At 45.8% G+C, this 23,167-nt stretch overlaps 1 long non-coding RNA gene across 2 annotated transcripts in view; it reads left to right on the forward strand.

Annotated features, from left to right (window-relative positions):
• Positions 1-23,167, forward strand: part of LOC114055796 — a 96,995-nt gene that overhangs the window by 18,319 nt on the left and 55,509 nt on the right. For both annotated transcript variants that reach the window (XR_003570833.1, XR_003570832.1), the window contains exon 2: positions 4,534-4,614. This is a non-coding gene — a long non-coding RNA (uncharacterized LOC114055796). The remainder of the gene's footprint in view (positions 1-4,533; positions 4,615-23,167) is intronic.

A 23,167-nucleotide genomic window follows, 5' to 3' on the forward strand; every position in this document is an offset into this window, starting at 1 on the left:
TTTTTTTTTTTTTTTTTTTTTTTTTTTTTTTTTTTTGTTGTATTTTTTTTTTTTTTTTTTTTTTTTTTTTTTTTTTTTTTTTTTTTTTTTTTTTTTTTGGTTTTGTTTTGTTTTGGTTTTTTTTGTTTTACACATGAATTATCCCAACCCACTGTTCTGAATAGTGGAAACTATTCTGTGTTTTTGAGAGAGTTATTTCTCCTTAACTATCTGAATGGGGAAAAAAATAACCTTTATTCCCTGTAGTGGGAATTGCACAAGTCAAAATTTTACATCTCCTTCTTGAGATCCCCAGAGTCATTCCTGGAAAGATAAGTTGTGGGTCAGAGAGGGGCTGTGCCCTGCTGCCTCACTAGCTGTGAGGGCTGCCAGGTCTGACTGTCAGTCTGAATGGGTTATGAGAGCAGAGTAAAACTGCAGTCATGGCCTGAGCAGGGATGCCTAAAATTACCATCAAAAGAAAAGGAGGAAGTTCGCATAATACAACCTGCAAACCTTTAATTCTTTGTGACAGTGATACCCTGACCCAGGTAATCTCCAGCATCAGTGTTGCTGAAGTGATGGAAGCAGCTGATTCAGTGGGAAGAGGAAGATTTGATAGAAGGTATAATGACCTATTTCAGAAGTTTTAATTTTCCCTTCTCATCCTAAACTATAAGAACACACTTTCCTCCACTTTGAACAGGTCTTTTTATGTTGTCTTTTTATAATTGGGTAGAGCAGAATCATGTCTCTTCAATATATAAAATGAACCTGGCAGCCTGGTTTTGTACTTCAGCCTCCCAAAGAGACAAGCAAGCATAAAGCAAGAAGATTCATTACCTACTAAAATGCTCCACTTATTAAAAAAAATACAATAAAATCCCCTGTGAACATCCTGTTTCAACTCTGCAGTAAAACTCACTGGTCAGTTAACGGTGGATCTCCTGTTCCTATGGAGAAAGGCAGTCGCAGACTTAAGAGGTTACTGTAGAAAAGGGGAAAAAATAACATGAAAAAGATCCGCTCTTGGTCTTGGAAACAAAGGTTGCCTCGGACTGAGATCATGTGTTGCAGTTCAGCTGATCTTGTTCATGCCAAAAGGGGAAAGGTTTCTAGTACTTGCCTAAGCCCCACTGAACTGGTTTAGGGAATCAATTGGAAGACAATTGCTCACCTTTTGCGTTTTTTTCCTACCTAGTTTCCTCTTAGAAGGCTCACCAGCTCAGGGGAGCCAGGGCAGCTGGGATAGTATGCATGGCCATTGTGTGAATTTAACTGTGATTTGCAATTAAACCATTGACAGCTGGCTTTTCCCAGCTGAGGATGAAGGAGTCTCCCAGGTACCCAAGTCTGGGATACGACTGAGTTTTGTAAATCATACCAGGTGGCTGAATTGCATCAACAATACTGAGGCAGAAGCACCTGAAAGAACATTGGGGGATTAATTGCAACCCTCAGCACATCAGAATTGATAAGCTGATGCTGGTAGAAACCTCACCATGCATATGTCTGTATTCAGTAAATAGTTTTGGCCAGCTCCTTCCCTTGGGTGCACTCCTCTGTCTGTGCTGATGTTCAGCAGGCCCTCACATGGCTGGACATCATATGAAATTACATAGAATCCACTGCTTTGGCTTCACAGAGTTGGTATTTAGGTAGGTATGTGCATTACATGGCTTTTTGGGGCAAAGCCAGCATAACAGGTTTATCTCTCCTCCTGGGTGGTTTTCTCAGGCCTTAGGGCTCACTTCTGATCTTCATAAAGTGCATCAGGTCCCTGAGTTTCAGAGGGTCAGAAGGTACTTTCACTGAGGGGTATCATCTCAGCAGAGCCAGGTATTGAAAAACTTTCCAGAATTTTGTCACCTTGCCCATGTCTGTGCTGGGTCTGGCTTTGTCCTTAGAGTTGCAAGGGTAGCAGTTGCTAGGAGCACCACTGCTCAGCTCTATCCAGGCTCTTGCTTCCTTAATACCATGCCATGCAACTTTAATTATTGGGGAAAGGAGAGTCTAGTACTTGTAAGATCCCCAGACCTGTTCATTTTGAATTGGTTCATGGTTATTTTCTTCTCTTTTTTTTTCTTTTTTTTCTTCCCTAGACCTGAAACAGTATGGATTAGGGCTGCTGAATTAAAAACAAGGAGTGAAAATCAAATATATATATATTAATTTTACAGTGAAAAAGCATATCTGTTTCCTGGGTGAAGTGGTATGAAACATTTGCCCCTTCCCAAGTTTCCCGTACTCCCTCATGGACTTACTCGAAGCACCCTGTGCTGGAGATGAAAAGCTTTAGTGCGTGTTCCCTTCAGGGCAATGTGGATTTCTCCTCAAAAACCTCAGTTCTGGCGACCGGTTTTATAAATGCCTAAAAAATGAGGCTTGTACCTTATCTCTTGAGAGATCGTTGATGGATCCATTTCTCAGAAAGATATTTTATTCAGTCCTTTAATGCCACGCCACTCCCTTCATTCAGATGCCTGGAGTCTTTTATCATGTCTCCTCTTACTCATTGCTTAGCCAGGTTGGGCATATTTAGTTCTTTTAATCTTTCCTGCAACTCAGCTGTCTTTAATCATCCTTCTTGATGTCAGAACGTTTGATGCCCACTTCTACTGAAAAAAAGCTAGGTTTTTTTTTCGTGTGTGCGTGTGAATTGCTTGGGAAAGGTCTCAGGGGAGCAGCTGTAGCTCCGTGGCCTCTTAACCCAGGCTCATGCCTGGATTCCTCAAAAGCTCCCTCGAATGTCTCAGTGTGGGTGCTGGGGAAGATTTCAGGCTTGCCACAAACACCACCACATTTGGCACTCTCTGGGTTTAATAAAGTGTTTATTTGTTGGGTGTGGTCAGCAACACTCCCCCACCACCACCACCTTCTTCCCTCCTCCCCCTCCCCCAAGATGTTCCATGGGTTGGGTTTCCAGGGGCAGATTTCTTTGGGCATCTGCAGGAGGGTGCAGGTGCTGATGGTGTTTATGAAAAGCGGGCCCAGAAAGGTTTCTGTAACATACGTTTCCTTCCTGTACCTGCCAGCAACAAGGAGTTTTAATTTGCTTCTACAATCTCAGAAGCAAAGCCTGGTGATAACTTGTTTTTAGGTCCTGTGCTGCAGGTCATGGTAATGCTTCTAGGTGCTGACAGGGGTGGTGACCCCTTCTTGCTGCAGGTATTGACACTGTCTTTCCTGACATAGTTCATCGATAGTTCATCTATTTTGCACCAAAAAATAGTCATTCACAGCTTCTTAAATCAGTTTGAAGGTGAGGAATGCTATTAGCAGGTACCAGGCTGAGCACTGCATTCCTTCAAGGCAGGGTCTTCAAAGTCAGCTGTCTGAAGCTGAGCCCTTCTCATGCATGGAGGTGTCCAGAATTCCCCCCTCATACCTCCTGGAAACCTGTTATTTCAGTGGGAGCAGTTTCCTAAAGCCTGACTCAATCATTTTCTTGAAATGGGCAAGCTCAGATGCCAACTCGAAAGGGTTAAAACGATAGATCTCTAGGTTTGCTGGGTCTGGGCCATTGCTGTGCAGCCCGGGGTGGCTTCCCTGACACTGACTTTAAATTACAGAGTACTTGGCAGGGAGTTAAAGGAGGCCAGTAGCCTGCTTGTCCCTCCCCCATCTCCTGTTATGAGGGAATGCTTCTCATACTCTCCCAAATTTAGCAGTGCAAATGTGGCTGGGTTAAGTAGGCTGAGTGATGAGGCCTTTCTGATGGTAATAAAGGTCCCCTTCCCTGCTCTGCCTCAAGCTCATACTGCCAGCAGGCTGTGGGATATACAGCTGTTTGATATATGGACGTGTGATTTATGGCTGTATCGATGAGGGCTCTGTGGCCTGAGAAGAAAATGGGGACCTAGATGGTGGGGGAAAACAGTCTGCAAGGCCCACCACCCAGCAGAGTGCTGGGAACCTGAACAACAGCCTGATGTCCGTCTGGCTGTCCTGTGTTATCCTCAGGCTGTACTATGGGATGTCAGCAATGTGTGGAGGTCACCACGAGGAGAAGCCAACATCCTCTCCATGATGATGGTGGGATGCTCTGGGTCAAGGAGCAGGAGTCAACTGCCTCCATCCTTTTTCCTCGTGGCTCTGGGCCAGCCCCAGGAGTGCACCACAAGCACATTTCTTCATCATCCCGGGCTCCCTGACACTCCTGGCTGTGTTTCCTCCCATTACTCTTTAGGAGTGTTTAAGGGATTGCTTTAGAGCTGATGGTTCTCAGGAGAACCTCATCATGCTCATTTTGATGTCACATTGCTGTGTCATCATGGGTGTCCAGCATGGGACAGGCTGTAGGGCTCCATCACTGATGCCTGTCCTTTTGCAGCTGCAATTTTATATATATATATATATATATATATATATATAAAGGTAATATATATTAAATAGATATATAAATATTTAAATAGATATATAAGCTGAAATTTGTATATAATTGCTTTCCAGTGCAGCCTCATATTGAAAAACAAAGAAAGTTGAAGCTTTTTGGTTGGAGGGAAGGGACAAAGTTGGGCTTGCTGACATTTCTTTTGTTGCAATGTCATATAGGTCTCCGTTAACTGCGAAAAGGAGCAAGGAGGAGCAAGTGGAAGGGAAGTCAGATCCTGCCGGGGTTTCCTGGGAAATGAGGTGAGTGGTGATGTCTTTCAGCACTCATAAATGTGGAGATACGAGCCTTCCTGATCTTCCCTGCACCCTCTGGCTGACACCTCTTCTGTTGATTCTCCAGATTTCATGTTTTGTGCAGGTTTCCCTGTATTTCGCCTCTTCAGGGCAAATGGGAGGGTTGTAGACTGCAGATATGCTTGGGAGTCTGAGAAGGGCTGGAGACTATCTGGGATATGTTGAGGTCTGTGCATCATAAAGACCTTGTTTCTGGCTGTATTTGGGCTTCACAGCAGGAGACTTTGCCCCTCTAGATTTAGAGGGCTCTGCTGCCATTACCCGTTGTTGATCCAGTCTCCCTTCAGCCTCGCTGTAGGGAAATGGATATTTTCAGGAAGCGCCTGACCCTGACCTGCTCTAGGCATCTGAATGGGATGAATCATTCCCTACAGTACCTGTTTCTCTGCACTGTCAGCGTAGCCAAGACAGCTTGTTTGGATGTAGGGTCTTCAAGGCATGTGTAATGTCTGTACCCTGTGTGGGAGGACTGGAGTTCAAGGTGCTTGCTTGTGGCTTGGGGTGTCCAAACCCACTGCATAAAAGCTTGGCCTCTCCTAAGCTGCCCTTAATTTTTCTTTAAGGTTTGGACACAGCTTAAATCTGTGAGCCACTTGTCTGAGCCTGCTCTCGGCATTTATACACCCTGACTGGCAGCGTAAGTACATTCCTGAAGGATACGGTGTGATTGCTGAGGAGGTTTCAGTCCAACTGGGTCATCTCACACTGGTTGTTGCAGTCCCAGTGGGAACCAGAAAGATGATTCCAGCCTCAGGAAATGATTCCAGCCCCAGGAGCTGCTGCACTAAGACCCAGTGAGGCTTCTTGGGGTACACTAGAACCTCCTGGGAACCAGCCCTGGAGCTGCTCTGGTCTCTGGCTTATTGAGTGATGTGGTTTGTGGCTTTTCAGCCACGGGAAGGTTTGGAACGATACCTGCCATCTCCCTATGGGAGCCTGACACCTGTAGTGGGAGCATCCACATCCTGGTAACTCAGCTAAGGTGCAGCAGCCCGCAGGTGGGGTACTGTGAAGAACTGGGACCTGCATGTCAGGTCTCTCTTGATTAGAAACTCCCTCCAGAGCTTTTGTGCACATCACTGCATCTTCCAACCAGGGGAAATCCCTCCACAGATACCTACCTACCTGCCTTTGCTGGGCCACCTCCTCCTGCCTCGCCTCCTGGTTTTTCTGAGGAATAGAAACATTGTTTTCTGATTGTGTTTGCAGAGTGCTCATCCTGCACTGGCTAGTTCGTACTACAGTGAGGATAAATATCCACACTCATTGAAATTTAGAGATACAAACTGTTGTACCTAAGCAGAGGCAACTCTAGAAGATTTTAGGTATGCTTTTGCTTCTGCTGATGCCCTCAATATGTTTTCAGAGGGCAGCCTGTTCAGCAAGAGGGATTGATGTTGATGGTCCATTGTCAAAATTGTCACTTTAAGTCAAGGAAGAAATATAATGTACTGTAGTACATCTCTCTTGTTAAGTTTTAAGTGAGCAAAGGGAACGTGTGTGTGTGTGCTGTTCTTAAATATTTAGAGTTTCTTCTGAAATTTACTGTTAGCTTTTATGTATTACTAGTCATTGGAGTATTTTCATTGCCCTGGAGAGAGGGATTTCTCCTTTTATAGCCAGGAAAACACTGTGGCAGTGAAATTGTGTGGTCACTGCCAGTTACCTGAGCCCCAGACAAGTGCATGTGGGGGACAGATGCATCTTGTGCCTTCCATCTGCCCAGTTTGGGGACCAGAAGATGTTGCAGGGACTCATAGTGCCTTTGGGTTTGGCGCTTGCTTCTGCTGGTGGTCTCTTTGCTCTCAGGCCATGCCTCAATTCTCTGTCCAGAGAGCAAATTCTTGTGATTTATAGCAAACTTAGATTCTAAGGCATCACAGGAATAAACTGATTCCTTGGAGTTGCAGTGAGAATTAATGTTAAGGATGAGCATTGTAACAGGAGATCCCAGGGCTGTGTCTAGGCAGGGTGGATGCTTTTTGCAGTATCAGTGGTTCCTGGGGAAGAGCCTTATTTTTACTTGGCTGCTGGATGTCTGTCTGGCTTTTCCACAGTAAAGTTCACTCAATCTGGCTTTCTTTCTTCATCACTCCTTTTTTTGAAGCATCTCTGTGCTAGGCTGACAAGTTGGATGTCAGAAAGAACACTCAGGGCTCAGAGATGTGAAGCCACCAAGCCCATGACCTGGTGTGAGGCTCTCACCTTTCCTTCAGTTTGGTTTGCTGGGATGCTTTGGGATTCTGGGACATGGCAAGCAGAGGAATATGGTCATTTCAGTCTTGACCAAGATAAAATGAGCAGCCTGCCTGACGTGAAGAGGGTTTTGCAAGTCTCAGTGACACCAGTTAGATAGTTGGAAGGGGTGTGAATTGGGGGTGGGTGGAGAAGGAGGTTTGTTATGTGTTTCCCGGCAGCTAAAAGCAGGTGTTCAGTCAACTGAGAGTTGCCCTGAAGGCAGAGAATACGGATGCAAATGATGTGTAAAACATGAAAGGAACCATCTGAATGCCCCTTTTTGGTTTACCTCCACCCTGGGTAATTTGCATGACACAAGTTGATCAACCCTGAGAAAAAGCAGTTCGGCCCAACAGGACAAGATAACTTTGTCAAACCTGAGGACCTTGCAAAGAGGCAAAAAAGGCAACACCCAGAGGCCAGGAGATACACAGCGGGAAAGGGTGGGCCATGTCGATGCTGTCTGGTGGCCAGTCCTCTTTTTGGCACTTGTGAGGTCCCTGCTTCCTGCAGGTTTCGCAGTAGCCCAGCTAAATCAGCGCCGATCCCAAGCATAGGTGTGTGTGTACCGCAGCTTAAAACCATCTTTGGTGAAGGCAGTGTGAGGGGCATTGTTGAGCAGAGCCCGCTGAGCTGCTGCCCAAACAGGTAGTGCATTAGACTGGTTAGTTAAAACCCATCTGGAAGGGCTTTTAGGCTGTGCTATTCCTCAGGCTTGGTGCAATAGCAATACGTGAATCCAACCGATTGCTGCAGCTCAATGAGTAGGTGCTTAAGCGGTGACAATCCCTCATCTCGGAACTGCTGTGGATTCAGGACCCTTCATGGCCAGCCTGAGGATGCTGAGTGCGGTGCTGTCGCTCTGCCTGTCCTGCCTTGATTCTGCTACAGATAAGTGTAAAAACACCCAGCCGGGGCTTACACCTGACCAGAGCTTTTAATGAAGTTAATTTTTTTTGGCTGCGATTTGTACCTTAACATGTGTCCCATCACAGCTGTAGCCGCGGATGGCCGGGCTCTCCCCATCTCTCACCTCTGCTCTCCTGCGGTGCGATGTGACTTGCTCTGTTTCACTGATAGCTTCACTAATCTTCCCGATGTTAATGAGCTCTTCCTCAGCTGCCACTCCCCACCCCAGCCCCTCTGCAGCCAAGATGACGACTCTTTCACTGTGAGGGTTAGTTGCTTATTTATTTTGTGGACTGCACCTCCCCCTTTCTGATTTCACTTGATATGTGCAAGATGTGGTGATAAAAATCTGTTTGAGCTGTCTCCTGTTTCAGACATTTTTGCTTCTTTATTAAAGTGGCTTCATGGGGTGATGAGTGTGTGCCAGGATGCCTGGATTGGGAGGTGGGGAAGGCAGCCCTGTGCTCTCTGCAGGCTCCATTCTTGCCTATGTGGGCACTCAGGCGTTTGATCAAAGGTTTTGAGGCGTTATATCCTCACAGAGCCATTGTTATAAATCTGTAAAAAAAAATGAATGGTGACATTATTCGTTTGTTCTTCCCTCAGCGCCTTGCATTCTCCTCTTCAGGATTCAGCTGCTCCTCATCAGCAGCTCCCAGAGTTGTCTGGGCCACTGTGGCAACTTGCCACATTCAGTGGTGACACGTGTCTGCCTGGAGAGAGCACGGCCTGGGTGCTGATCTACACACTCTCCTTTGCAAATTGCATGGTGTGTATGGCTGTGTGGTCCCTTCCAACCCTACCCATTCTGTGACTGCGATGCTGTGGGTCTCCTGTGTGCACGGAGGGCATCCAGTAGCAAAACTGCATATATTTAGTTGAACCAGGTGTTTTCTGGTCTTTTTTTTTTCTTTTTTCTTTTTTTTTTTTAAGTTTTGCATCAGTGGGTTATTTGGTTCTGCTGCTTCCTGCTAGAGTTAACGGTGTCTATGGATGGTTAACTCACACGCAAAAAAAACTGCTCTCAGAGGTGGTTTGTATTTTTATCTTGAGTGTCTTCTTCCCCCCCATGCCCCAATCCCTACTATGCCTTTACCTTCCTCACCATGCACAGAGCTGCTCTGACCTTGATGTCTCCCCAGGGTGTGTGCTGAGTTTCCTGGGAAGCTTGAGGATGTCACAGGGGAAGTTGAGGGAGATCATCATGGTCTACTATGAGGACTTGGCAGGGGTGAATCTGGTGGGGGTAAAGCTTGGGGGGAAGGCAGGTAAGTCCCAGAGAGAGCAGCCAGGCCATTGGTGTCTCCTACAACACAACAGGGCCTAAGAGAGAGCCCACAGAATGCTGGCTGGGAGGGACCATGGAGGTCCCTAATGCCACCAGTACAGAAGGATGGTGTCCAGCACCTGCAGAGATGGAGAAGTTCCCAATTGTCCAGGTGACCCCTTTTAGCACTGCACCACCTTGCTCGTAGGAAAACTTTCCACATATCCTGTGTGGCCACAAATTGCGGATGTTGCAGTTTGTTACGTAGCTGGTCTCAGCTGTGATGGGGTAGATATGGAAGGATTTGGGAGGAAGCAGGGAGAGGTCTCCTGGGCCACTTGTGGGCCACAAGGGATGGCACTGGTGGGCAGAGAACACATCTGCAGCATGTCCTGCAGAGATGTCTCCTCTGGGGAGATGTTGTCCTTTTGCAAATGTTGGTACTTAATAAATTTGACATTTTGAAGAAAACTGTGTTCATTTTCTGAATTATGAAGATGTGTATTGAAAAGCAATATAGAGTAAAGGGGGCTGTGGTCAAGATGGGCTAATTGTTAAACCTGGGGTGTATTCTGCTAACATCCCAGTGCTCTGGGGGATGATGCTTCTTATATATAAGGCTGAGTCATAACTGCTACCCTAATACAACTTGCAATCAAATCAGTATCTCCTTAGAAAAGTTGGCATGGAAGCTGGAGCCAGGAGGCTTGAAGGGTCCACACTGATGGGGCTGATGGGTCCATGATGCTAATGTACCTTCATGGAAAGGGGGGTTAAAAACTGGACAGGGAAACACATGGTCCAAACTACCAAACAGCTGCATGTATTGGGTTTGCATTTCTTTTTTTTTTTTTTCTTTTGTTCAGGTGTGTTTGCCTGAATTTGTCAACTGGATTCCCCCAAAAAAAGAGGGCCTGAGAGGTCCTTCACAGCAATAAAGGTAGCTCAGCCATGGAGGAAAGGGTTACCCTTACTGCTCCAAGCAGACAGTCTGGGAGCTGCTGTCTTGGAATGAGATGGGTGGTGGTTTTCCATCTTGTCATTCCTTTCAGTCATGATAGGGAGAGCTGATACCCCTTCAAATTGAGCATGTGTGGTGACATGCCAGGAATACCTCCTTGCTGGGTTGCATTCTTCTGTGGGAAGGCATCAGATATACCTTGTGATGGAGATTAACTCATTAGACCTTACTGTATAGATAGTGCTTTACAAATTATCTTTTCCTGGGAAGATTTCCTATCTGGGCATAGTCCCAAAGAGCATAAATTGGATGGTTCTGACTATTTTATGTTACTCCCAAGTGGCTTGGTATTTTGGATAAACATCTGAAGCTGCAGCCCTTTCCGTGTGCTCTTCTGTGATGGTTCTGCTGGTGCAGGCAGAGCTTCTGGGCAGTTGAGCAGAACCAGGTGGGAGGGGGCAGAATGGGCATTCCTTGTGTCTGACTGCTGGGAAGTCCCATACCACATAGGTATCTTTAACAGTTGTGCTAAAAAAAACCAACAGAAATAAAAAACATGATGCTTCTTGGGATTAATTCTTGTGGTGTTTTGTTTTTTTTTTATGAGTGTCCCTGGTGGTGCAGTGGCTAAACCACAGCGTTGTCAACGCTGAGATCTGGGTTCGATTCCCGGTTAGGACACTCCCCGGGCAGATGGAGCTCGTTAGCCCTGTAAGGCAATCCATCTACGTCCTGAGGACCTCGCTGCCACCGTCCAAACGTGCTTGGCCCCGGCAGATGAACCTCAGGATTAAAGGGTGGGCTCAGTTCCGTGCACACTGTGTCTCACCTAAAAAATCCAATGCGCAGGCTGGAAGGTGGAAAGACCTTCCCCGGTTCTTCGTTCCCGAAGAGACTGGCCATAAATCTTGTGTGTTTTGTGAGAGCACAAATGAGGGCTTTAAAAGCAGTTTAGTTTTTCAAAAGGGGGAAGTGCCCAAGCTTGAGTGTGAAACACCCTGGTCCTGGTGTTGCCACATACTTCCCTTGTGACCTTGGGCAGGTCATGTAGCTGGACTAAAAATGTCCAAAAGTGTGACTTGGCAGCCAAAGTGCTGACCTGCTTGGAGATGTACCAGCATGACTGTGCCAGTTTGAGCTGGTATTTGGTGGACTTCACTGCTCCTGGATGGCTGTGGTTAAGAGTCAGGTGAAGTTGGGTGTGACGTCCAAAAAACCTGTTTTCCAATGTAAACTCCACTTAAATTCTGTGGGAAGAGGGAGAACAAATAATGCTTTTGGAGCGGCCTGTTTCTCCGTAGACCATGGAAAGTTTCCAAACAGTTGGCTTATATTAGATGTCCAACTTCCAGGCAGCTGAGGTTATGGAGAAAGCAGTCCCACCTTCTAGTTTCTTGATGTCTCTGTTGCTTGTATGTAAAATGATTTTAGTATTTAAGTCCTTGTTTCCCTGAAACAGAATAAATATAAAAATTTGGAGCTGTTGCCTGGCTACAGCAGCAGATGAGTGCTTGCATTTGGGATGACAGGCTGATCTTGCCTATGGGTAGCTTCTTGGAAACTGCCAGCATGCCAGGACTTAATGAATATGCTTGTGTTTCTCCTGATGAGCTAGTGCATTAAGGCTTTGAAATCAGATTTACTGCTTCGCACCACCACAGACCTTTCTATTTAAGATATTCCTTTAGTGAAGTTCAAATAACACCCATGTTGGACTGAAATCCAAATCTCCAGGAGAGTTTAGGACAATTTGGCTTGAGGTTTCTGTTGTGGTTGCTTTCAGGAGACAAAAAAAACAAGGGTAAAATAACCAAGGTCAGCACCTCGCTTCAAGTTGCCAGTAGAGCTCCTTCCGGGGAGAGAGGGAGTTACCCCACGCCTGCAATTCATCCCTCATGCCCATAACCAAATAATGCAGCAAAATAGCATTGAAAGGGATGGGAAAGTTAGGAAAACTTCTTCCTGTAAGCTGAACTGGGCAAATGATGCTCAGAGCTGCGTTGGTGTCTCGGGCACAGATTTCTCTTTAGAAAGTGCTGGGGAGGGATTAATATATATAATGCCTTTATTCGAATTTAATCAATTGTTGCTTAATATTATAGTAGGCTTTATTACAGATTAGTACTAGCTAGCCTTTATTAATCTTACGATTCCAGAGGAGTTGTTAAATGATTCTCAACCCTGGGATACTCGTGTGCCCCCTTTGATGCCCTTGGGCACATTATCCAGTTGTGGTAAAAACTCTCTCAGGCCCGTTTTCATTTATTTTCAGTCTCATTTTGCACTGTAACTTGATTGTTATGAAGTCATTGAGTTAACAACAGTATTATTCTGTTCTAATTTATATGCATTTCACATTATTGACATTTTACTTTTATCCAGGTTAAATTTCAAGGATGGCATCCTGGTGTTCCCTGCCAACGTTACTTTTTTTCTCATTAATACTGGGCTAACCTTCAAGGAATAGATTTTGAAAAGTTATTTCTGCGGTTATGCTAATTTTTGCCATGTCAGTGCTGTGTGATTTTAAGAACATTGCATTTCATCAGCAGGCTGGGTTAGGCAGCACGCTGGTGCACTCTGTGATGCCAAGGAAGTAATTTGCTGCAGCACCCTACCACATGCAATCCTTGTTTTCCTGGGATATCTCCCATGGACCTTCTGGCTGATTTTTCTCTTGTGAGATCTGATGTGATCGTCATATGTTCTGGTATGTAGGGCTCCAAGCCAAGAATATCCAATATTTTTGAAATGTGTTTATTCCTGTTCAAAATAGGCCCTTTTCCCATTATTTATAAGATTCTACCACTTCTCTAATATGCTAATTTTATCCCTGCTTTGGCATCCATGCTCCATGGTGTTATTTTGATGTGTACTTTATATATATATCTTATATATAGCTCTATGTCTGTGATTTATATAAAGCCTGTCTTCCTGCGCTGTCACAAGGAAATCATTCTCACTTTTGTGGTGGGATCTTGGGCTGAATGTGTTGGGTCAACCAGTAGCAGTTTGTTTCCCTTCATCCCCAAACAAGGTAATTTCTCCACCTGGGCAAGAGAAGACACAAACTATCCAGCACCATTTCAGTTGCCTGTAGCTGAGGGATTTGTGAGCTTTGGAGCTGCTAAGTGGAAGTGTCCAGATCTCTCAGTTACACATCCTTGTCAGCTGCATGTGTGCAAATGAGCACGGGTTCACAAATGTTACCTAAGTGTATATGGGAAAAATGGCTTTAAAAATGGGGATAAAACTGCCCTGAAAGAGTAGGGGAAATGTGTTGGACCATGGGTGAAGGCTGGAGACAGCAACTGGGGCAGAGGTGGAGTGCGTGGGGGGTGGAGAAGATCAGTGTGAGAAACTGCATTGGATGGCAAACTTGAAAATTCTGATTTGGATGTGAAGATAATTAAATGGGGCAAGTTGATTGCCCTGTAGTTTTTTACACACCTTACTTTGCTACTTTGCTTTCCTAGTGTGCCTACTTGTGTCATGTGTATGGACCAAATAACTGAGTGGAAGTCTGTGATAGTGCCAACATGCTTTGGAGGCAGAAAAGGAATAAAAGTTAACTGTGGGATTCAGCCACGGACGAAGAGCAAAGCTTTGTGGTCAACTCTGACTTGAAGGAACCAGTGGAGCACAATGCCCACTTAACAACGCCCATCTTTTGGTCCTGCTTGGAAGTGGATGATCTCATTGCATGGACATTCATGACCTTTGTTATGATGGCATTTCTTTAAGGCCTCCACATAGTCATGATGGTGTCTACCAAGGAGATTGAGACCTGGCCCATTGTGACTTTGTCAGTTTATACTTGCCCAGCTGAACTGTGATAGGCTTTGTTGTAGGCAAGTAAGGGTTTCCAAGAAGTTCTGGAGTTTCTAGACTGATGACCTGAAAACAGAGGCATAAAATATGTGAGGTGAAAAGTGGGGAGGAGGGGTTGTTCCTTTGAGACAGTTGGGTGTTTACTAGGAGGAGAATGTGAGACTGAAATTATTGCAGATAAATGCACTGTGTACCTCGGCTGCCAGTTTCAACGTCATCAGCTGAGGCAGGTGTTTTATCAGAGAAGAATATTTACACCTCCAGTGAGGGTCTTGGTATGACAGGGAAGACTGTAAACTGGATTTCAGCTTGATATTATGCCAGGTTTCTGGGCTGAAGGAAGAGGCAGCTCTTGGTCTAAGGAGCACTGTTGCTTGTCACCAAGAGGGCTGTGGCTAATCAACATTGGTGGTCCTCCATCATCTCTGCTGGGGTTATGACTGGTGGTGGGGTCAAAAATCTATTTTCCTACAAAGCAAGAGTCCTTACAGTGTGATAGAGGCTACAAAAGTGTTAAAGTGTTGGGCCTGAGTTTGGTCACTAAATGGCACCATCAGTCAGTGAGAGCTCTGAAGATGGAAGAGTTTCATAGTGTGAAGTTACTGAAGGAGGGAAGATGCTCAACATGATTAGCTTAATATGCATTCACTCAAGCCATAGGAAGTTTAGGATGGGTTGGTGGGTGTATAGTCATGAGTTAGCCTCCTCAATTTGATTTGGGTCATATCAGCCAAAGGGGGATTTTCCAAGATTGCCTCTTATGTTCTCCAAACCAAGCAGACTGAATGTTGTTGTATCTGACTCTGCAGGAAGGCTGACACAGTAGCAACAGCACTCAAAATTACATATTATTCCCTTCACAGCCAAAGCTAGAACAAGAAAAATATCTTGTGTCAACCTGGTCTTTGAAATACAAATGAGTAAGCTCAAGCTCACTTGTAAACGTCATGGTGTGCTTTGTGCTCTCGATCCCTAATGTGGTTGCTTTGCTTTCCCAGTTGACACGTTTTCAGGCTCTTGCTTCAAGTGATGCTTTGACAACAGGGAAAGAGTAGAGTCACTGTGCTTTGTGTTGAGCCCTGCAGGGCTGTTTCCCCACTGAGGAACCTCAGTGACCCTAGGCTGACTTGAAACCATCAGCACAGGCGCTGTGCTCTCGTGAAAACCCAGCTAGTGGCAGAAGCACCTGCAGCTTCATGTTCATCTGTTGTCAGACTTGGGGGAATGGTGCACGAAGGGGCAGCGTGCAGCTCTTCAGCTTGGCAGCCTTGGCTTTTTCTGTGTGCTCCAAGTCTTTCTTAGGGTGTTTTTGTTTCCATCTGTCAAGTAGTCTGTGCTTGCTTGCTGAAACCCATTCATCCTGTTGTAAGGGTGTACTGGACCACCAGCAAGAAGCTGAGCCTGGCCAGATGGGCAAGGCTGCTGCAAGCTTGGGGAAGTGGAGAGGCAGGCACTGATCTCTTCTCTGTGGTGACCAGTGACAGGACTCGAGGAAATGGCATGAAGCTGTGTCAGAGGAGATATAGGCTGGGTATTAGAAAGAGGTTCTTCACCTAGAGGGTGGTTTGGCAATGGAAGCAGGCTCTCTAGGGAAGTGGTCAGAGCACCAAACCTGACAAAGTTCAAGAAGTGTTTGGACAATCCTCTCAGGCACATGGAATGATTCTTGGAGTTGTCATGTGCAGGGTCAGGAGTAGGACTCGATGTTCCTTATGGGTTCTGTCCAACTCAGGATTGTCTATTCTATGTTTCTAAGGCAAAGCACTCCACTTTTGGAATTGCCTTCTCTACTGCCTTTTGCAGGATGCACTTCTGGGGTTTTCACTAATCCGTGCAGCTTCTTTGTGAACTTCTCCCCCTCAAAACTGAATCACAGGGCACATGAAGAGCCAAGGCTGGAATTGGATATGTTGCCTCTGCAGAGAAGACAGTTACGGAAGTTGTGTTATTTTGAGTTATACCACAATGGGTGCCTGGGTCTGATGACATTTCTGTTCTGTCTGTGATTAACCTGATGGTGATGGTAAAATGAAAAATAACATTAGAAGCAAATAAAACCCTCAGAATTACATTTTGGATGCCAGAGGATGCTCATCCTCAAAACTTAATTGTTTTAAACTAATTTGATGATTAGTTCAAGCCAACTTTCAGGCTCCTGCCTGAGTAATAGACATTTCTGTGGAGTTAATCAGAAAGAACTGCAGTTTCTTTTACCATGAGGAAAAATAAATGTCAGACTGAGGACAATGCGTAACAGCAATGACTGGATTTGTTGACTTAGCCAGAAATGAGCAGCCAGTAAAAAATAAAATCATGTGGAAATACCTCACAGGCCCCTGAATCAGTGCTGAAAATTGCTCTTGAGCTTTACTTGCAGTTGGTGAATAAAGTTGTTGAGAGGAGTAGCAGGAGTACAAGAGTACAGGAGTTGCTTTCTGGGTTAAGGTGGACCCGAGAAATGCTCATCCTCCTCATCCCTCCCTCTGCCAGTCTACAGAGGCTGAATATTCCAGGCTGAACTTAACCCTATGCATTTCACTTCTGTAGTGAGAGAGAATGGAAGAAGCAAGTGGGCAAAAAGTAGATCCCTGGACCAAATTTTTGGCTGATGAGTTTTTTTAGATCAGAGCTGTTTTCTGAGCGGGATAAAGCCTAGAGAGTGCTCATCCATCCCAGCTCGGATGCGGCAGAGTTGCAGTTCAAATGCCCCCAACCAGTGCTGCGTGGTGGGTAAATGAAGTGACTTGGCTGTTACAGAAGTAATTGAATGCTTCTCAGGATCTCCCATCCAAACTTCATTATCGTGGTGTGTTGACCGTGGCTGGATGCCAAAAGCCACTCTATCATTCCCCTTTGCAACTAGAGAGGGGAGAGAAAATAGTCACAAAAGGCTCATGAGTTGGGATAAGGGCAGGGAGAGATCACAAGCTGATTACTGTCCTGGGCAAAGCAGACTTGACTTGGGGAAATTAACTGAATTTATTACCAGTCAAAAGTAGAGCACGATAATGAGAAGTAAAACAAATCTCAAAAACACCAACCACCCACCCATCCCTCCTTCCCAGGCTCTACCTCCTTACCCCCAGGCAGCACAGGGAGACAGGGAATGGGGGTTATGGTCAGTTCACCAAAGGTTGTTTCTTTCACTTCTCAGGGAGAGGAGTCCTTTCCCTGCTCCAGCGTGGAGTCCCTTCTATGGGAGACATGAACTTCTGCAGCATGAGTCCTTCCCACAGGCTACAGTTCTTCACAAATTGCCCCAAGGTGTGTTTGTTTCCATGGGGTGCAGTCCTTCAGGAACAGGTTGCTCCCTTGTGGGTCCCCCACAAGGTCACAAGTCCTACCAGCAAACATGCTCTTGTGTGGGCTCCTTTCTCCGTAGGTCCCTGCCAGGAGCCTGCTCCAGCGTGGGCTTGCCATAGGGTCACAGCCTTCTTTTGGGCATCCACCTGCTCCAGCATGGGTCTCATCCATGGGCTCCCAGAGGATCTCTGCACCCTGTTGGCCCCCATGGGCTGCAGGGGCACAGCTGCCCTCACCATGGTCTGCACCACAATCTACAGGCACCTGTAGCACCTCCTCCCCCTCCTTCTTCACTGACCTCCAGAGAGTGCATCGCTAATCCAGCTATGTGGGTTTGGCACAATATTGGGGTACTATACGGGGTAGAGGGGGCAGTGACATTCTTTCTGACTGGTTAATATTCTAGCTTGCAGTGAATTTCCCCTCCCTCCCTCTGTTTTCACCATTTTAGTTAAAAACATAAACAGCCTGGTGTTGTGTAAGAAGCTGACGGGGCTGTTGCTCATTGCCCACAATGCTCAACCACGGAGGATACACTGGTATCCTGATGCTCCAGCCCTGTGCCTGGGTAACCTCCCCATGCATGACTATGATTTAAAAAAATGTGGTGGGAAACTTCCCAGACTGAAAAGGGCTTAATCTGGGTGAGCTCAGCTTTTTTTACAACACTCCTCTTACACGGGTTGATGTCTTTCCAAGAGCCTGAAGTCGGGATGAAGACCCACAGCTGGAGCATCTGCCAGAACTCCCTTGGTAAAGTGCCAAACCTGCTGCTCCCTGGGCAAGAGCCTGCCGGGAAGTTTGCCCGTAAACTGCTGGTATTTAGCATGGTAAAACAGCAGTTTATAAGAAGTTTTAGTGGTGGCAGGGCTGTGCCAGTGTGCTTGGGTGCATTCATAAAATAGTGTTGCCATTTGAAGGAAGATGCTGAAATAGTACCCATGGTGCCCTAGAAACAGCTGGTGTGACTGGTGAAGATTTACTGTCCCCTCTCTCCATTTCTCTTTCTGTTTCCTGCCCATCTCTTTTGGTAATTTCGAGTCTTTGTGCTTTGTGTTTCTTTAACTTTTTGTTCACTTACAAACTTCCAAGCTGTGCCATTAACTTCACTTGACTTTAAGTGCTTTTGCCTTTGCTGTGTTCAGTGGTACCTGCTGGTTGGATCATTGCTGTTATTTCAGGTTTTCCTAAGTCTTCCCACAGGCTGCTTTTGATTTCAAAGATACATTTGTTGAAAAAAAAGAAGATTTCCACAAAAAAGCCTATCACGCTTCTGATGCTTTCAAGTGTGACTCCTGTCAAGCATCTGACCTGTTTTACCTTGGCAGTTAAAAGCTGATTAAAGGGGCAGGAATCCTGATTTCAACTATTTTTATGGCACATGTGTGACTTTGTGTGCATGCTACTTTTGCAGTTGGATTCCCAACAGAGTAGTTGGTGATGGGTGAAGGAGCTTTGGGGCATGCATGTGAACCCGTAGCATTGCTGCCTGTCATAGTGCTGCTGGGCTGAGCGTCAAAGTAGCAGCACCTTGGGGCGATCAGCAGCAGAGGCTGAGTGTTTGGGGAAGCTCTGCAGGGGAAATGTGTGCTTCATCTGGCTGAGCCCCCTCCTTTGAAATTGGGATTAGGTCCAAATTTCCCACTTGCTGCACCTTTCAGTCTGTGCAAGCTCTCCTCACTTCTCCTCCCAGATTCCTTTCTGTTTCCCAGCCCTGTCGCTGACACGTCTGGGTAGGTAGGACCATCAAGGGCATCTGTGCAACACATCAACCTTGTACTACCACCCTGACTTTCCTCAGTGATAGCCCAAGGGATAGTGATGGTGATAGATTCCTGCTCTCAGGTGGCACTTCCTTTGCAGCACAGTCCTTCTTTACCCCTTCAGGGTGTGCTGCCCACTCTGCATGAGATGGCCAGCAGAGTCCTTTGAAGCCTGAGCATCACCTTGTCCAGGTGGAACCTCTTTTGGGCATGAATTTGCACATGAAGGTTAGATGAGGTTAGGTCTGAAGCTTTTTCCAACTTGTGTTTTGAAATTTGTGGAAGCTGCAGGGAGTCACAACTTGAAGGCTGCTGCTGTTGGCAGAGTCAACAAGGATTGAATGGGAGGTGTTTGCCAGCACTGGAGGCCCTCTGGCCATGGTGTCACCCCACTGGTGTCTGGGATGAGTCGCCCCCAACATCCCCTGCCTTTTACACATTGGGGCTTAGTGGCTCTTTTTATGCTGGTGTGTGAAATGCTGGGGTCATGCTGGTGACAAGGTCTCCAGAGATGCCTCACGTGCATCATTTGGTTCAGAGAAGAGCTGTGGTGTTTTGGGTGAGTAAAACTGTAAAGAGGCCAACAGTGACCCCATTGAAATAATTTCCAAAGAAAATTCGATTTAAAAATGCAATAATAATACAAAAGTAAAAATCAAACATTGATGCGTTTGGACATCTTGCAGCTGCCCCTGCCTGGTGATGAGCCTCTGATGGTTTACAGTGCCTATAGGAAGGGGAGCTGGGGAGAGAGGGAGTTTGGATGGGTTCAGGTCCAGAGAACAGTGAGTTAAAAGAGTTATCCTGGGGAAAGGTGTCTGTAAAGCCAGTTGGTGAAAGAGAAAGAGGAGGGAGTGGATTAGGTGGGTACATTGGTTCACAGAATGTTTTCTTCCTTGGATTGCAGATGCTTCGTACTATTACCATTCAAATGGCTCCTGCTGGGCTTTGGAGTCAGCATCTCCTTGAAAAGTGAAGAACCAAAGAAGAGTGGGGAATATAGCATTTCTTTTATTTTATAGTTTCTGAATGTATTTGTCCCCTAAGCTGAGTTAGCAGTGAGACTGTATGAGGCTTATTTTGGGAACTTATTTTCTTTGAAACACAAGGCATTTGTAATTTTTGATTGTTGTTTTCTGTGTTCTTTCTTAATACTGAGCTTTGTTTATGCAGCAAACAAGAAAAAGTGACAGAACTGTAACCTAATTAAGTTTACATTCACCATTCCCCAGTGCTCCAGCTTATAAAACAACTATCATGTCTCGTTCCTCCTCTGTACAAGGAGGAACTGGGTGCTGTGTCGTTTTCCACTCACATACCCTTCTGAGGTGCAGGTTTCAAGGTAGTTTCAACTTGTGGCTGGCTCGACCAGGTGATCCAGCAGGGTGGCTTTGATCCAGATCAGCCCTGGGCATCCAATCGCCTCTCCATGGGATCAGGCTGAACTCAGCACGTGAAGGTTACGACGGCTTGCTGTGTTTGGGCTGGCTTCACGCGGCCCAGGGGAGGACAGATGATACTGGATGGAGTGCAAAATCAGTGGGGTGCATGGATGATGCCTGATGTGGCTTTACCTGGCTCCATTTTTGAGCAGACACGGACGGTTCAAGGGTCACCATATCGTACCACTTCTCAGGGGTTCTGCAGTCGCAGCAGGTACTACAGAGTCCGTGCCAGCATCCTGTTGAACTGTGACCTCAGGTCTAGTGACAGCAGCAAATTACATTATCATACAAAAATTAGGCAGTATTTTTTTTTTTATAAAGTGACTGAATGGATTTTATTGTGTCATTTACCAAAGTATTTCCACCCCGACCCCAGTCATTTATGCAAAGAGTTGTTGCTGCGTACCGTCTGATTCATGCCCACGGTACTCACTTCATCTACCTTTCCCACTCTGAAATATCCCCACACTGCAGGGAGGCTCCTTCCCATTTATCCATGTGTTTTAATTCTTGCTGCTTGTACACGTTTTTTAGGATTCTACCATCCTCACTCTGTTTGCTGATGGTTTGGAAACTTATTTGCTTTTTTTTTGCTGCTTGGCATTGCCCAAGTCTCTTGTTCTGCAGTGCTTCCTTCTGTGTTTGAAGCATCCTGTGTACACTCATAATATCTTCAAGTGAAGCCAAAGAACAGAGAACCACCAAAACTTGCTTAAAAGAGTGAGAGATCTAGTGATCTCTAGATCACTAGAATTCAAGATTTCAATCAGAAATCTTCCAGAGTCTGCTGTGTATGAATTCACGTGGGCCATGGGACAAAATCTTTAGGGAGATGCTGGGCCACGAGGTCCTGTGTGCTCAGGGTGGTGTATCCGTCTTTCCTTCCTGCACAGTGCTGGTGTTCTCCCACTGCCACTTTCCCTGGCTGGTTTTCTCCCACTGTCCCTGGCTATGGAAGGGACACATGATCCCGACTTGAGGTGGACTTGGGAGTGGGATGCATGGCACCATCATGCCAGCTTTACAGTCAACATCTCACTTGGAATAAAGCCTGGTTGTACAGAGCAGGGTTTTGGGCAAATGGTACTGCTGAGAGACAAGTTTTGATGAATTTGGTTCAGGTAGAAGTGACCTTAATGAAATTATATATATATTTAAAAAAAAAAAAAAAAGATTCTTTGTTGGCAAAGATGAAGTGCTGTGTCGTGGCCATGCTGCACACGGGCAGCAGCACTGGTGCCAGGCGGCAGCATCCCTAATTTGGACTGACAGAAAAGTGCCAGAGCCACACCTCAAATCTGTCAGAGCCCTTTCTGGAAAACCACTTCAAAAAGGGTATTTCACTGTGGTTTAATGAACAGAAGAGAAAGCCCAGCATGGGGCACACAGAGGTTGCAAGGCAGGGGTTACCAGCTATAGGCACCTCTAGGAGCAATCTGAGCTTCACGGTCCCATACCCAGTACCAGGGCCGAGAGCAGCTTCTCGGTCTATTCACTTACTTTTGTTTCCCACTTGAGTGTTTTGTGCAATTTTCAGAGCATCGTGCACATATTCTGTTTCTCCTGGACTAAGCAGGTGCCTTCTACCTTTCCCTCAGTTGGTTTCTTCATGCAGAGGTAAGGAGTGGCAAAATATTTGTTCAGAGGTAAAATAAGTGTGTTTGTGTGGTCAGGGAATCTGGGGGTAGGCAGTACCTTAGAATAGTTTTTGTTGTTTGTTTAAAGCAGCTTGGAACTTTTAAGGAAAATCAGAGGAATTTTCCTTAGGATGAGCTACTTACAAGTGTCCTGCCAACCAGGCTGATAAACTCCAAGCAAATCCAAAACAGAACTCAGCACCCTTCTCTTCAGCTGCCTGGTTTGTGTTTGCTTTGGGGTTTTACTTATAGGCAGTTTCCCCAAAACAAAAGGAGAGTTTTATCTATTATCATCTTCCCTTCTCCTTGTCTATTTCTCCTTTCTGCTGCTTGTTGACTGTGTGCTGGGCTGTGCTGGGCTGTCACCGTTCCTGCCACCAATGCTGATGGTACCACTCTCTTCTGAACCCTCCTCAGCCCATGTGCTTGCTCTGGCACTGATCTGTCACAGCTCACTGTGCTGATAGAAAGTGAGTTTGTGTCTGTGCTGGGTGAGATTTCTGCTGGTCAGAATTTCAGCTGAATCAGCATCTGGAGGGGTTTGGTGAACACCAGGGCCAGCCACATCTCTGGGAAGTGAGGAAAGGTTACTTGATTTTTGGCATTGATAGGGGTTTAGTTTAGACTTGGGCATATTTTGGAGCTGAGCAGTGAGTTTTAGCCCAGTCCACCTCACCCATCAAGATTACATCCACATTGTTTATAAGATGAAAAAGTTTTGTGCTTTTTTATCTCTCCGAAAAGGTCAACTGCTTTGAGAGTCCTGAAAGTGATGAGCTGTAGATGGTCATTAATTTTTTTTTTCCCTCTGAACTATCTTGAAACAAACCAAGGTCCTCCATAGATAATCATGACATAGGGTATATATATATTTTATTTCAACAGAAGGGAAAAACCTGGTGGACCGTCAGCTCCTTTCAGTGTATGTTTGTCTTGTCACCCACGTATGTGTAGAAATATGCTTTATTCTCCTGTGTTATTCATGCATTCAAGCTAAACGTGATTGAGCCTGATGGCTGCTTGGATGGGCTATAGGGCACTTCCAGGTGCCATCTATACAGGAGGACATTGGTGATTCAGGGAATGACTGTTTTCCCACCTTTAAAAAACACTTGTTACTGGAGGTGCCTGTTGATGATCATTCG

This window comes from Empidonax traillii, unplaced genomic scaffold (assembly GCF_003031625.1).
Source record: "Empidonax traillii isolate 1590-97213 ecotype Southwest subspecies unplaced genomic scaffold, ASM303162v1 scaffold66:size1465758, whole genome shotgun sequence".
Lineage (NCBI taxonomy): Eukaryota > Metazoa > Chordata > Aves > Passeriformes > Tyrannidae > Empidonax > Empidonax traillii.